We start from the raw sequence: 16,054 nt of genomic DNA on the forward strand, positions 1-16,054 counted from the left end.
CTTGAGGCTGTTAGATTAATTGCATGTCAGTTTGTTACTCGTCAGGTTTCTGTAATGGCGGTGAATATATGCAGCTTTTGATTCTAGATATTTTAAGAATGTGACCTCTCAGTGTGCAGCCCATTGTTCTCTGAGGCCTCAATACAACACGTGACTTGCAGGCCACTTTAAATCACTGCTGTTGTGAAAAGGAAAGGTAAATACTACTTAGTTTGAGCTCAAACCTGTAATATAGCTGGTGACTAATCCATTGCTGCAAGCTAATATAAATAGCACATAAACAAACAACTTCAATAAAAGCTTAAACTCACACGCGGTGTGTTCTTGCTGTCTTGCTGTCTTAACAGGCTATTGTTACGGCTCAGTAAATGCAGCACTCTGCTGTCAGTGTGAGTGGTCTTTCTTTATCTGTGAACATCCCATGGGCTTTTACAGTAGGCCAGCCTGTTCTCGTCCTACTTTCCAGCACGCCTGTCCTCCCTCCTTGTTGTCTGTTAAATGTGACGTGCTGGCCCTCTTTTCACCGACCTCTCTGAGGTATCAGACAGCAGAGCCACTAGGCGTGGAGACAGGGTTGCTTGGTCTGCATCCATCCGTCTTGTTTGCTTCCCTAAAATCCAATTCCCTCCTCTCATGCAAGCATCCCCAGCGACACACCATCTTTTGCTTCCCATGAATCTGGTTTCGTCTGGTCAGGTGCTGCAAGCGCATCATTTGTTCCAGTTAGGGTTTTATCCCTCCAGCCTACTTTCTTCTGTACTCTATTCTGTTTTTTCAAAAGGGCCCAGTGACGCTATGTTCAAGGCTAACAATATCACGGTGGCAGGGAGGGAATGAGGTTCGACTTTTTGCCATCAGCAGCTGCTCTAAACCAATAAAGAGGATGTTAAATTGAGAATCACTGCCATGGCCAGGTTGTTGGCAGTACTGACGGCCATATTCCAGACAGCGGTAATAGCATCATTGGTAATGCTATGGGTCTCAACAGGCTGTAATTGAATGTAACTTATTCAGTTACACGTATGTATATATATATCTATGTCTCCCACTGGGGCTTAGAATATGTCTCCTGAGTTTCATCCTGCAATAAAGACAGCAGAGAGTTTAATAACAGTAATGGCAGCTTAATGGCTGCTACCTTCCAGCATAATGGAACATTTGAGGTGTCATATTGCGTCTTAGTTTTCATTGCTCAGTGATGGGATTCTAATCACGCCTTGTTATATAGCTGAAATTAAAACTACATCTCTCTATGGTGATGCTTTTATTACAGTACAGCGTCCCATCACAACATAACATAATAATGTTACCAGTAAGACCCAGTATACACATACACACAGTGGTTGGCCTGATGTGGACACTTAAATATGAACCTGAGGCTCACTTACCATATCCCACATTGCCATTCAGCAACCCTGCTGAGAGGCAGAATGACCACATTGTTCCCTGGTAGCTTCACTCACATGAGTTCTCCTTGGCTGGTTACAGCAGCTGTAACCTGTTGTTGCACTGCTATACTGTAGTCACTGACCTACAGCTACTGCATCTACCATATGGACATGCATTTACTACAGTAAGTGTCTGCCTGTCTGTGTGATGGTAGACATTAATTTGCAGTCAGCCTATGCCTTTTTATTAGCCATGCTAGCGTCTCTATGGATGGCAACATCGGTCTGTGGGTCGGTTGGGCCACCACTTTGGTTCAAGCTGAAATAATTAATAACTATAGGATGGATTGCCTTGCAATTTTAGACAGACATTCATGGTCCTCCAAGGTGACCCCCTGAGTTTTCTTCTAGGGCCACAATGAGATTGATGATTGATTGATGCATGGTTTTTAATGAAATATCTTGACAACTATTGGATCAATTGCCATACAATTCTGTACAGATAGCTATGGTGCAGAGAGGATTAAAACTAATAACTTTGGTAATCTCCTAACTTTTCCTCTATTGCCAGCATGGGGTTGACATTTGTGGTTTTGTAAAATGGTGTGAAAATGCCCCAACTATTGGATGGATTGCCAGTGATTCAGACATTCATGTCGCCCACAGAATAAATTGTTTCCATCTAGTCCCATTAAATCAAAATTTAATTAGCAAATGTTAGCACGCTAATATGCTAAACTAAGATGGTGACCATGGTAGACATTATACTCAGTAAACGTCACACATTAGTATTGTCATTGTGAGCATGTTAGCATGCTGTTGTTAACATTTAGCTCAAAGTAGCACTCACAGTGACTGACTGTCTATTATTCTTCTTACAACTAATAATTGAAATCGGTTGATACAAACCAGTGTCATTCATTGAAATATTAACCCATAACCCATTGAATTATGCCTGTGGGTGAACTAGCTACATGTTACAAGAAAACATTGTAATGTTGCCGATTTTTTGTAGTTGGAAAGAAGGCTGGGATTTGTTCCCAAGCTTATACTCACAAATGTGTAATATGTCATAGAGACTCCTGCAACAATTCTGGCAGTAAAGCAAGGACCAGTTGTAGATTCTTGGCATGTCTCTCCTACATGAGACTTCACCTGGAACCTGCTATTTTCACATATGTGAGAGATGGCCAGTGGTCCATTTAGCCAAAGCACCCAGGCTAGAGTATGTGCAGTTTGTAGCGTAAATTAATAAATCATTCATAGACTGGATGCTATCCTCATTAAACACTGGCAGCGGTTTAAATTAATCCCTGATTAAACACAAATAAGCACACAACCACAAACACATTCCACTCACAAAACACAAAAAGACACACAAGCTTCTGAGTCTAAGATGATAATACACTTAATGCATAATGCTGCCCACATAAACACAGACCAACATTATTTCACAGTTACAAAATGGAAAGAAAGGTGGTCTTTCATTACCATCAATTACATCTCACCACCTATAATCACATAATTTCAAGTAGGGATTTAAATAATCCCTTATTCCACATCATACTCATACATGGAGGCAGGCAATAGAGATAAATTGTTACTGACACTTAAAAGCAGTCTAAGGAAATTTGTGATAATGTTAGTCACTATTTCCATCCTTCACTCCCTCACTGCTTCAGCTAGCCATCTGTCAGTTGAGTCCCAGACTGTGTGTGTGTGTGTGTGTGTGTGTGTGTGTGTGTGTGTGTGTGTGTGTGTGTGTGTGTGTGTGTGTGTGGCTTTATTTAATTTTCTCTCTCCTCGACTTGTTAACCCTATGCTAAAGCTGCAGCCCCAGAGAAATGGGAAGACAGGCAGAGAGAGAGAGAGGTGTTGTCTGCCTTGAGTGCCTCCTTCTCTGTTCATGTGTAAGTGTGTGTCATGGAATGCATGTTTGTGTGACTGTGTACTTTTGTCCATTTGTTTGTTTATGTGTATTTTTGTTTAATCAAAGTGTATATAAGTGCACAAATTGCTAGAAGTGTGTTAAAGTAATGTAAGTAAAGTGTGTGTGTGTGTGTGTGTGTGTGTGTGTGTGTGTGTATACGCGCATATTAGCTGAAGGCAGTGCATCTCTCTCTTGAGCCAGGTCCTGCAAAGCTAGCATGCTGCGTTCACAGTTGGCCTGCATTTTACCAGCAGTCTCCATTTACACCGTCTGCCACTCGACTGTCCACGGTTGAAACATATATGGATTCTCTGGCTTATGTACAATTGAGGGAGGCACACTGCAACATTTATGACATAACATATTTATGTAATACTTATCGTTCAGATTTATACAGAATACAAAATAGGAAGTAAGGTTCAATATGCAACACTAACCGGTACACACAGAGATCAATCCTGTCTCAGAGGGCTGAATAGGACATCCACCAGTTGGTCTATGTGTGTTCGCAGTATGTTAAGTAAACAACTGAGCCATACGTAGTTTAACTTTTGAGGCTCTGTCTTTTAAAAAGCAGCCCACTCATAAACTAAACAAACAGTTGAAGTGCATATTGACTGCACTTAGAATGAGTTTTGGAAAGCTTGAGTACAAAAGACCAGGGACTGATCTTTCAAAACTAATTTATTCTAATTAAGTGGTCTCTCTCTTATTGTTTTGAGAAACTAATTGACTGGTACCTTTTAATTCTAAGAAATAAAAGGAACCAGTTCTAATCTTCCTCATCCAATAATGACAGAGGCAAAGAAAAATAAGTTAGGCTAGTGGGAGACAAATTGTGTCGCCTCTGTGAGACTGTATGATTTACAGACAGATATTGCATCCTCCCTTAATAATAATAAAATATTACAGTTGAATTTAGTGCATTGTCAAAGAATAAAGTAATGTGGTCAAAACCAAAATCATTCACTAATACACCAATGTGGTTATAAATACGTATACAACATTAAAATAAAATGATTCAAAGCCACAAGAGCATCACAAACGATTCGCCAATCACTTAATATCAGTTTTAATCAAAATATGTACAAAATATCTGTATTCCTTAAAGGGCTAATCTGTCCATATCATATTGGAACAGGTTATAATCAAGATAAACATACTTGCAAATTTAAAAATGCTGCCACTCAATACTTGCAGATATACAAATAGTCATTTATTGATTAATCTGCAGAGGATTTAGATGCCTAGACTAATTAGACTGGCCAGCTCAAAACATAAATTAGCTCCTCAGTTACCATTTTTCTACATTAGTTTCTGGCCTTTGGTTGTCAGAAAGCTCAAGCATGGTTTGAAATGTAACCGCTGATGAAGAACTGGGTCAACAGAGAGTTATATCAAGGACAGACTTGACACAAGGTTAAAGCAATTATATTCTATATTCTATACTTCTGTCTAGAGGAAACTGTTGGTGATGCCATTGATGCATCTGCAGGAAACTGATCTACCCCAAAATATTTGTTTCAGAATAGAAAACCCTGCCTGAAGCAACATGCCACCATTTGTAAAATGATTACCGTAAAACATAAAATGTTTAAATATTTATCAGGAGGTCTAAAAGCAAAATTAAAGACATTTGCAGTTGTCTAAGTACAATATAAGTGATTTGATTTATTTATTTAGATTAGTATTGTATTTATTTGATAATGCATCATGAGTTATAAGGTCAGGGGACATCAGGGATCATGTTTGGGATACATTTGGGTGATGATGCTTGAGGATGCTAGAGAGTAATGAATACTGGTGCTGTTCAATTACTATATTTGTATGAGTATTGTGTGGGTTGATTAAAGATCTGATAAAATGACAAAGAAAAAGACCAATTGATTGACTGCATCCCTGTAAACGTAATGGTTTATTTGGAACTTTTGAAACCAAAGGGCATCTCTCTGAAGTTGTAAAGGTGCCCAAGAGCAGAAACTTGGCATCCACTGAAAGAGTTTTATTTTCTACTTATTCTTGTGACTTTTTAGCCCTAAGGATGGCCTGTGTTTGCTGTTTCTCCAGCAATTTCTCCACCTCTCTCTGTACTCCATCCCTTCGCTCACAGCATGGAGGAAGTTCAAAGAACGAATACTAAAATAGTCAGCAGTGTGATCTGCTGCAGAGCAGAGGAGTTCTGTGCTTTCAGTGACGTGTGGTAGTTAGTAGGCCCCCGAAAGTTACAATCTAATTTTGTTTTGTCACTAATTTAACATGAACTGTCTCAGAACCTCTGCCAACAGAAACTGTGTTTAAATCAGCATCAAAAATGAAGAGATTCTTACAGTATCTGCCGCTGCTTTATAGCGTATGAAAACCTTCTGCTTCAGTTCGTTAAATCCCTGCAGCCTTCTGATGGCAGCAGAACACATATGTTGACAAGTCTGCAGCCTCTGATTTGAGAATTACGCACGGCCGTTCACTGTGTTTACCTCAATTAAATCACATGCTAATGACAAGAGGCTGCTATAAATTAACCCCACGCACCTCTATTCACATCAGACTGGTGTGTTATAACTCGGTTGTTTATGCGGGGGGCATCATATTACTGCAACTCTTTAATCCTGTATGCCGTTGCCTCTGTTCCAAATTTCTTTTTGAGCAAAATTGGTGTTTCATGTTTTATTCTTGAAATGCATAAAGATGCAAACGCTTTTGTGTTACATTCTACAATTGATATGACCATTTATGATGTGAGATACAGTAGAATTAAAGCTTAAATATTCTGATTGATGCTATCACATAAACAGCTTCATCAAAAAATATTATTAATTCAAAAAAATATATATATAATATATATTATATATATATGGCTGCAGATTTGTGATGCTGTGTGTTCCTGAAGAAGTGTCTTTCCATTTGTTGAGCAATCGACATCATGTGTCACTGTGATTGACGCAGCTGTTTCATAGCAATGAGACCAGTGATGTGACTGGCTGAGGGTGTATTTATTAATTACCACGCCCTCCTTTCTATACTCCACCACACACAGCCCTTTTGCACTTTGCGTTGCTTCAGCGCTTAGAGACGCTCACAGTGCGCCCAAGACATACTGCTTTGCACTTGTTGCACTTGCGCAATAGGGTCCAAAGAGTAAAAGAGAGTGTGTTTAACATTTTGAATATAGCTCATCTGGGAGATCTACTATGTCGAGGAATTCCAGACTGCATTCCTCAGAATACAATATTATGGACGAGTTGGAGAAAAGAAAGCCAATACCACATAAAAATCACTGCAAAAGGCTTTTAAAGAAAGGGACAACATATTGTTGTGAATACATTTCCAGCACATTGCGCAGCAAACTCTGATTATAGCTTGTGACAATATCGTTCTGATCACCAAATGATCAGAACAGATTCGGCTCTTCATGAAATAAATGCTCTTTTTAAAGCTGGTTGCAAACTGATATTACCAAAACTGTCTTTATCTCAAGGTCAAAGCGATTCAAAAGGATCCTTTTTTAAATTAACATTAATAAATGATCATGTTGGCATATTTTTTGTTATCATACTGTACACTCACACCCCTTTCTTTCTCTCACACACACACACACAAACACACACACACACACACACACACACTCACTCACAACTTCCATTATTGCAGTGACCACATTTAATTCAGTTGCCATATCCACTGCCAGCTACCGGGTCATAAGCATAATTGATTTTTGGAATGAGCGTGTAATTCTGTCCAAAAGCATTGTCACACTGCCTAACTTGTGGGATTCATCTTCAGTCACACTCAAGTTGCCTCCCATCTGCTCACTGAATACTACAAATTGTATAAGTAGGAGAAGTTCTTGTCCTCGTCTTCATGAAATGGCCCAAGATTTCTAAAGGGACTCTTGTGTCTGTTGGCCTTTTCACCAGCCATTACCTCCTTAGCTCAATAGAATCTCTTCAACATTTATGTAACGGTGTGCACAATTTACTTTGTGCAGTTAGAGCCTTTGAATAATCAACGTTTGCTTGGTAATGGCACCTGAACATAGTGACCCTTTAGGTCATGCAGTAATTGGATTTCATGGTTGAGAAGTGACGACAAGAAACTGTTTAATTTAGAGCCGACAACTTTGGCTCTCATCCCTGCATTTTGGAATTAGTCCAGAATAGAGAGGTTGTATTTCAATGATACTTTGTTGTATCTCATATACTTATCACAGTCTTACGTAGGCAGAATAGCCCCAAACTGCTTAATTTAAATTGTTGTTATTTTATTATATTATTTAAGTACAACTAGAAGGAAAAATATGTGGCATATATGTAAGGACCGTGCGCCCAAGATAATGCGTGTTCCGAAGCACAGTTACCAACCGCAAGAATGCATGCATTTTAACTAACAAAACAACGATAACCTGGTTGGTTCTCAGCGACACAGTTTAGTAACTAATCAGGTACAGTCTAAATTTTGAAAGAAAACTCAGATCACCCACAGACTATTACACTTTAAACAGACTGTGTTTTGCCTGTGTAGTAGATCTGCAATCAAATTTGCATGGACACAGAACGGCTAAAAAAAAAACATTGGCGCACGTTTGACATGTAAACCAAAAGGAAGGAGGAGTTTAGTGCACATGAGAGAAATGAGGAGTTGCTCAATATTTCGATGTATGAAATACAGTAGTCAATCTCAAGTCTACAGTCTTGAGTCCAGAGCATGCCAAGGGTCAGTACACCTTGTGTTTTTTTACCTTTGAGAACAAAACCAAAAGGGCATGCCCTGAACAGAATATTGATTTAAAAGAATACAAGTAAAGGATTAACAATACTCTACCGCCATGCTTGCATCTCTGTGAGGCTGTACCTAAAATTGAATGGAAATCCATTGAATATTTGTTGAGATATTTCATTCTGGACCAGAGTACAGGACCAAACCAAAATTTCCTGAGTATGAGTGAAATGTATGGTGCATTAAACTTATTACAGCTACAATTTATTGCAAAAAGTTGATTTGTGTCTCCCAGGAAACGGGATTCCTGGGATCAATCCCTATTGTATTGCCAATCTTTATCAAAGTTCCTTTATTGAACTATATCTTGCAAAAATGTTTGCTAAATAAATGTTCTTTTTAACTACACTTGTACAGCTGTGAGACATCTGCTGTGGTAAAAACAAATCCTCAATCAATGCACTCAATTTAGCAGCAAAATCTAAAACATCTAATCTAATGTAATCGTTTCTCAATTCAGACCAATTTCTATCACAAAGAAAGATTTTCCAACAACCAGTGAACAGTCATTCATATTGCATCCCTTAAATGAAGAGCCCACTCAGCAGATCCCTCCGGCCTGATGCCTCAATCTGTTTCCCAATCTCATTTCCAATTTATCTTACTTACCCCAACCAACCCGGTGTAGTGAAGTGCAGTTTTACATTAGTCCTTTGAATCTGCAGTAGGCGATGAAGCGAGAGAAAAGGGGTTTGGCATGAAACCCATTCCCGATTCAATCCCCAAAACTCCATAAAGTGCCATTCATTTGTCTTCAATTCAACTTCATCTGTGCTGTGTGAATGAGCTTAAACTGTGTGTTTCTGTTCTCCCAGGAAGTGTAAAGCATCCTAATGGATTTCTGATGTAGCTTCAGCTGTACATGGAACAAGTGAGAGAGAATCAGCTTTACCCATTATCATTCACTATTCGTATCTTATACATCTGCGTCTTACTTCCTTTAAATTCACTTTTATTCTCTGTGTATAATTAATGTGACATATATAAATGATTACTAACAGGTGATTATGGGCTGTGTTCTTGTTCTTGTCATTCTTCTTCTTGAAGCTGACATAAGATGACCTTTAACACTGTTAAGAGGTGTTTGTATGTGTGTTTGTGTGCACTTTTTCTTGACATTTTATTGCAAAAGGTCACAACATTTTTGAGTTTTGTGTTTGTTGATTCTGTCCCGAAAATCAAAGTCAACCACGGTGGTGAAACAGTTTTTTTTTTAGAATGGTTGTTTATATTCAGGGCAGAATGGTGCGATTAGCCAGACCATTCTGAATAGTCTGGCTAAGAAACATGACAGTTTGTACTGCCTCCACCTCTAAAGCTGGCTGATGGGCAGCCGGTTCATCCTGCAGTATCATGTTATTAAAGCCAACCAAACAGCTTTACATTTTACATCCATCACTGGATCCTGGTTTTATTTTAGGTTAATTCTGTATTTATATTTGTTAATTCTGTAATCAGTCTGGTTAGACTTAGTTTTGATTTTCCCTTTCATTTTTCCTTTTGCCTTCATGGTTGCTCTATTTAACATGATCATCAGCAATTCACACCTGGTACCTGGAATGGGGCACAATTAAAGGTCCCATGGCATGGAAATTTCACTTTATGAGGTTTTTTTTTACATTAATGTGCATCCCCCAAGCCTGCCTATGTTCCCCCAGTGGCGATAGGTGTAAAGTGAGCCCTGGGTATCCTGCTCCGCCTTTGAGAAAATGAAAGCTCAGATGGGCTGATCTGAATCTTCTCCTTATGAGGTCATAAGGAACAAGGTTACCTCCCCTTTCTCTGCTTTGCCTGCCCAGAGAATTTGGCCCACCCATGAGAGAGAGACCTCACACCTCTCTCCTCCTCATTAGCTACAGACACAGAAATGGCGCATACTATGGTAAGCTCATTGTGGGACTGGCTCTTGTGGCTGTAATTCTGCACCAAGGCTGAATTTGGGGAAAGAGACTTCAGATGCAGTATTAGGGGACCACTAAGGACTACATCCAAAGAGCACCATGTCATGGGACCTTTAACATCTTATTGGCCATAGAAAAGTCAACACTTTTGGCTTACAGCAACGTAGCTAGCTCAGTTCATTGTGGATAAATCACAGATTACTTGTGCACCTGTGTATAATGAAGATAAAGATACCTAAGTATGCTCTTACAAATTGTGTCAAAATATTTTGAGAAGTTCCTTCGAAAACCACAGTTCTGAATTTTATATACTGTACTCACAAAGTAAAAACATAGCATTGGTCCTTTGTTCAAACCCTTAAAACAACCACATTTCGCCAGCGAACAATGACTGTTCTCACTCACAAATGTGGAAGCAGTGCAATGTTGCAGCACCACACAACCTCTGAGAGAACAGGACCGGATGGATGGTTGAGTCAAAAACCTGTGCATCTTCTCTCCTACCAGCTACCATTTTCTGGTTGTTTTTTTATCTTTCTCTTTACCTTAGCCAATTAGTTTTAGTGGCCTAAACCTAACCAAACCTTAACCATAGAGGTAGCAGATTTAGAGATAGCAGAGAACGGTTATTTGTAACGGTTTTAGAAGGCACTGGCAAACATTGTCATCCTGCCGATGAGGAGTCCCAGATCGAAAACACCCATACTGAATGGGTGATTTCTGAAGAAGGGGAAAAACGACCTATTTTGTGGTCTAGATTGAAGCACTTGATGCCCCAGCACCTTGTTTATTTTACTGACTTTCTTACCAAACATTCAGCATATTTCAATAGTTCGAATTTCTTCATTCTCATCCCAAAAAAATAATTGATTGGATGGCTGAGGAGGCGGCTGTAGGTCGCCCATGAATCACAGCTATTTGTGGTTTGATATCCGACTTCTCCCGTCCACATGTTGAAGCTATATACTGAAACTTGTTGTTAAGCACTTTGTCCTACTAACATTGAAAGCTGCAGTGTAATTACCATACTATAAATATTGATGGATCTGCAGAGAATTGAGGTTGTGTTTGCTCAACATGAACTGATAAAGATCTGTGTGTAGAAATAGAAACACCCCGACTATTTATCTTTGTGCCATGTGCATTTTAAAACCGGAACAGTTCCTATGTGGACACTGTTTTTCGTTCTTTTGCATTGAATACGTGTGTTGTTTATGTGCCATACTCTCCTGAGTATTTTGTATGTTTGCCACCATCAAAGACTACCAACAGATTAATGCCCAAAATATCAAAGAGAATATCCAACAGTTTTCAGTCTGCTGTATATAAAATAAAACCGTAAAACACTGAACACAGCAGCATTTTAATATTAACATCAAAGTTATACCTTTCTACACATGGTATATTTGAGTGCTTGTGAGACTGATGAACAAAGGCGTCTTCTTACTGAATTTCCGAGGAAGAGAGGAATCCATAATGCAAAATAAGAGCGCCAGGATGCAGTTTGATGTACAATATGACCTCAGAAAATCTTTCTACCAGAGATTTAAGATGGCACTTGTCAAAGTATGGGCCTTTTATAGTTGGTGCTGAGAAGCTTGAAGTACTTCTCTGACAGTGGAAATCATAAAAAGAAAGTGTGTTTGACAGGGGTGAGATGTACACTTACCAGAGGCATCACGAAAAAAAATATAATAAACAAGCATACACTCACACACAAAGAAATACTGAAGATGTCCAAAGACACAGTGACACACACATACAATCTTGTGTCCGAGCACTGATTTAACTCTTCAGTGTGGACTCTGTAGTGTTATTGGACAGGACACAAGTGTACGACTGACAGAGAAGAGCCCTGATCCAACATTGTCATAGCTTTTGTAACACTGCAGGTGTTATAAAAGCGACTGGAATATGGATGAGTGGGAGACTGCTGTGATTGAAATGTGCTAAAGCGAGTCTGTGCCTTTGTACTACCCTCCAAGGTGTGGGAGAGGAGGAAGAGAGAGAAAGTAGGGCAGAGAAGTGTAGCGTAGACAACAAGGTGGAGCTGCTCGCTGATACTTTGCTGGCCTGAGCCTAAACACAAGTTGCCCTCAAGCACCGGTTCCCAATCTGATGATTTTAACCCAATTTGCAATGCTGCATGGCAAAGCCTCATCCTCAGCTATGTGTGGGTATGTGTCTGTAGCAAAAGATGCTCAGGTTTTCTTTTTGTTTAACAAGTAAAGCATGACACGCTTGTATGGGTTTGTAACACATAAATGCTGACGCAGTTTTCCTTATATCTCTTTCAGGAAACCTCCTCCTACTCAGATCGAGGCTTCTGAGAAATGAGCTACAAATGTAAGTCCTTTGCCTGACCTCAGCACTCAACCTGTGATGTTGCTTTTAAATTAATGAAACCGACTGAAACACTCATGTAATCACAGTGCCTTGGACCCTCAACCTTTAACTCCGTACTCCTCACTAACCATCAAGGACAGGAATCACCATGGACTTTATGTATTAGTAGCTAATTGCTATTCCCTGCAAATGCACTATCATCAAAGGATGACTCACTGCAGGACAAGCTTGTCAAATTCAGATTTCAAACACAACCATTCCTTCACTATTATGAGACGAAGTTGCCATTTCTGATTTCAGTTTGTCATCCCCAGCACAAGGAAGGCTTAAGGCGCTATCAATAATGGATGAGGATGTGAGACTTTCCAGCAGGTTTTATAGAAGCTTCGGTGCATGCATTTAAAACCCAGCAGGACCGGCTCTCTGTGCACCTGGAAACTTGTCTTTCAAGCAGTTCTCGAGGCAGTCTAGTCAGTCAGTGCTGCTTACAGCAAAGATAAGAAGCTGCAGCTTTCAGAGAATCACTGGGGTTAACATTAGATGTTAGGAACAAGTGTACAGGAGTTTTATAGTGCCTTCACATACAGTATTATCACCTTATATAATTTGATATGGTGAGTGTATTTCCTCACTTTCCTATTTACTCAATTAGCAGACACAGAGCATAACATGAACATCATCTGGAGTTTCTGCCCACCTGGTAAATATGAGTCCAATATTCACCGTCAGCCTGTTTTGGTCTCCCCTTACTTCTGAGGGAAATATCTGACTCTTTATCTGGTAAAAGTTCCACTATGTTCACCAGCTAGTTGCTTACTGTATCTGTCTGCTGGTAAGTGCTGGGCAGGTAGCATTCAGTAGGTTTATCAGAGCTTTTTCGCTGAAAACAATTGAGACTGAACCAAACCTGTAAAACCAAAATAATGACCGTAATGTTGCTAAAATTTTATTTAGAACTGAGGACAATTTGGCTTATATAATTATTTCTTAAACGAATTAAAAAATCAGCCAGTGCAGAAATAATAGTTCAGCTTGTTTCCAATGCCAATCTGCTTGTTGTTGTTGTCTACTGTCTCAACCTGCCTTTTTTAGAAACTCATATCTAGAAAATTCTTGTTTTGTAGAGGAAACAGGTTGGAATATTCTTCCAACACTGGCGATTTTTTCACTTATTTCAAGAAATTAAGATTTATAGGTCTCAATTACACAGAAATGACTTGAGAAGATGGGGATTTTTAGTCCTGGTGTGGTGTAATTGTACATTGTAACAATGTAATTGCAATAAGAAAATAGGGGGAAACATGATAGTAATATTTCACAGATCACAGAACATTGTGTCCGCAGGATTATGTTATGTTTGTTATAGAAGGAGTGAACGTTATTTTTTGTTAGGTTCTTGTGAAAAAGCAGTGAGCACAAGTTGTAGAAATCCAAGCCATAAACGTGTAGATCTGCCTTTTGAAAGTGGCTTGGGAGGCCTTATGTATGGCTTCTTCTCCATTCTGTCTTTTTAATGGAAATGTGAAACAGTATTCATGATACTGCACCAGTTTAAATTTAAGGATTATAACCACAAACATGACCACTTATTACATGCGGCCACATATTCAATGTCAAGCCACTGTCCTTCATTCACTGTCCTTCACAGTTCACACACCTATACACACAATATTCTGTCTTTGTAGTTTCTCTCAAATATTTGCACCCACACCTCCTATATCACACGTACACACATGCACTCTGAGGCATGCATTTGCATACAAATATAGTTTTTGACATTCACACAGGCACATCAGCAGCACCTACACATGTGCACACATATTGCCAGACGGACAGGGGTCCGTCTAGCCAGCTGTGTTGCTGTGGTTAGGAGATAACAGAAGGCTCCAATCACGGGACTCCCCTCAATCCTTCCCATAAGGCCCCTGATGGGAGTCTCCCTTGTGAGGAGGATGAGAGGGTGTAGCTGATATCACACTCACAATAGGCCATGCTAGAGGTGTTAGAATTGGATCTGGAGGTTGCATTTGACACCGTCTTTTGTACAGTATGCCCAAAAGGTGCGCCGGTTGATAACAAATTAACCGTACAACTTTCTCTATGGCAGATTAATGTGTGCTTTTCTTTTTAGGTCAAAGTAAGACACGTAGCATTTGCCAGGGGATAATCAGATCAATATTAGCGCCGCAGAGGAAAGACAGAAAGGATACGAACACAATATTGAAACACTGTGATCAAAGCTGAGCGCACTCTGGGAATGAGAATGTAGGTTGGAGAGCAGGGCTGCAAAGGACAGCTGTGATTGATGCATTACTCTCTCCTAGCTGTCTGCAGACAAAGAGAGGGAGACTGTGGCAATTTCCCTGAATCACAGTGTACATCTTATTTTGTCTCTTCCCTCCTCTCGTTTCTTTACGCACTTGCATTATGAAGTGCTCATCCTGTGCTATTAAAAAAGCCTCTTCTGTGTGCAGAAAGTAGCTGGCATGGAAACACTTTTTAGTCTGACTAGGATAGCGTAGAAGTGCTCTTACTGTCCTACACTTGGAACATAAACTGGGTATCCTTTCTGAACAATAATGAAATGCTTCATCCCATTTGCTGCTGCCTTTAATATGCTGTATACAACCATTTATATTGTTTTACCTTTTGTTATTTATGATGTCTAAAAAGCATAGATGAATCGTTGGTTTCCCAGAGATGAGATGAGCTGTTAACTCTGAAATCTGTTTATTTTCAGAATTTATAATATACCAGGGCAAAACACACAGCCCACTCACACTTTGAATAGGACATGTAAAAAATGTAATAAAAAAAAATGAATTTCACTCTGTGTTACTGTATGTCAAGGTCGACATCCTCTCTGTCTCCGAAGTCCTATCAGCAAAGAAAATCCACATTCCTGCTTCAGTGCAGTTTAACAAGCTAATGAGTCTCAGTGGTGATATTAAAACCTCAGTGGGAAGGAAACCACATGGGAGCCAGTTGATTAAGCAGACTTATAATGTAGTGAAACCTACACAGCCTTCAATATATAAATCACACCATGTAACAATACAACAGAACAATAGTACTTTATTTTATTGTTTACAGCTGTTGTGTACATTAACAAAATGTAGTTGTAAATCCAAAAATTGTTGAGTTGGGTAAAATCTCAGCCCTGGGGTAGTGTGTTATATTCACAATTCCACAGGCACTAAAACATGAAAAGAAAGAAGTAACAGGACTCATGTTTTTCACATAATGGCCGAATGTACATTATTCTGGTTTGTATGGCTTTCATGAGCTAAAGATATTTTGAAACGCCATGCAAAGAACTCGAATGAAGAGAGAGATAGAGAGAGAGAAATATAAATATATGCCCCACTAACAGAATGGGGAAAAAAATGATAAACAATATTTTTACTCCTCACATCATGGCCAGGTAGCTTTACAATAAATGGTTCTACAAGTCATATTTAACAATCAAGTGCTCTGCTTTATTTGAAAGAAACATTTTGATAAAGCATTCCGAGCGAGTGTGTTACAAGTAACTCCAAATCTCATTTAATATTAAATGACAGTCTGAACATTGAAACTGAGGAGAAGATTTTTTATTAGTATTTAGTATTTGATGGTGTCTGAAAGGTGTGTGATGAATACTCCAGCCACAATAATAATACTGCAGGACCACAGACTCTGGAAAAGACAAAAACTACAGTATAATATATTCCATG

At 39.3% G+C, this 16,054-nt stretch overlaps 1 long non-coding RNA gene across 1 annotated transcript in view; it reads left to right on the forward strand.

The window, feature by feature from the left end:
• The window catches only part of LOC114554864 (uncharacterized), a 74,253-nt gene extending 61,919 nt beyond the window's left edge, over positions 1-12,334 (forward strand). Inside the window, exon 3 of the long non-coding RNA XR_003692481.1 lies at positions 12,290-12,334. This is a non-coding gene — a long non-coding RNA (uncharacterized LOC114554864). The remainder of the gene's footprint in view (positions 1-12,289) is intronic.
• The last annotated feature ends 3,720 nt before the right edge of the window (positions 12,335-16,054 follow it).

Source organism: Perca flavescens, chromosome 4 (genome assembly GCF_004354835.1).
Source record: "Perca flavescens isolate YP-PL-M2 chromosome 4, PFLA_1.0, whole genome shotgun sequence".
Taxonomy (NCBI): domain Eukaryota; kingdom Metazoa; phylum Chordata; class Actinopteri; order Perciformes; family Percidae; genus Perca; species Perca flavescens.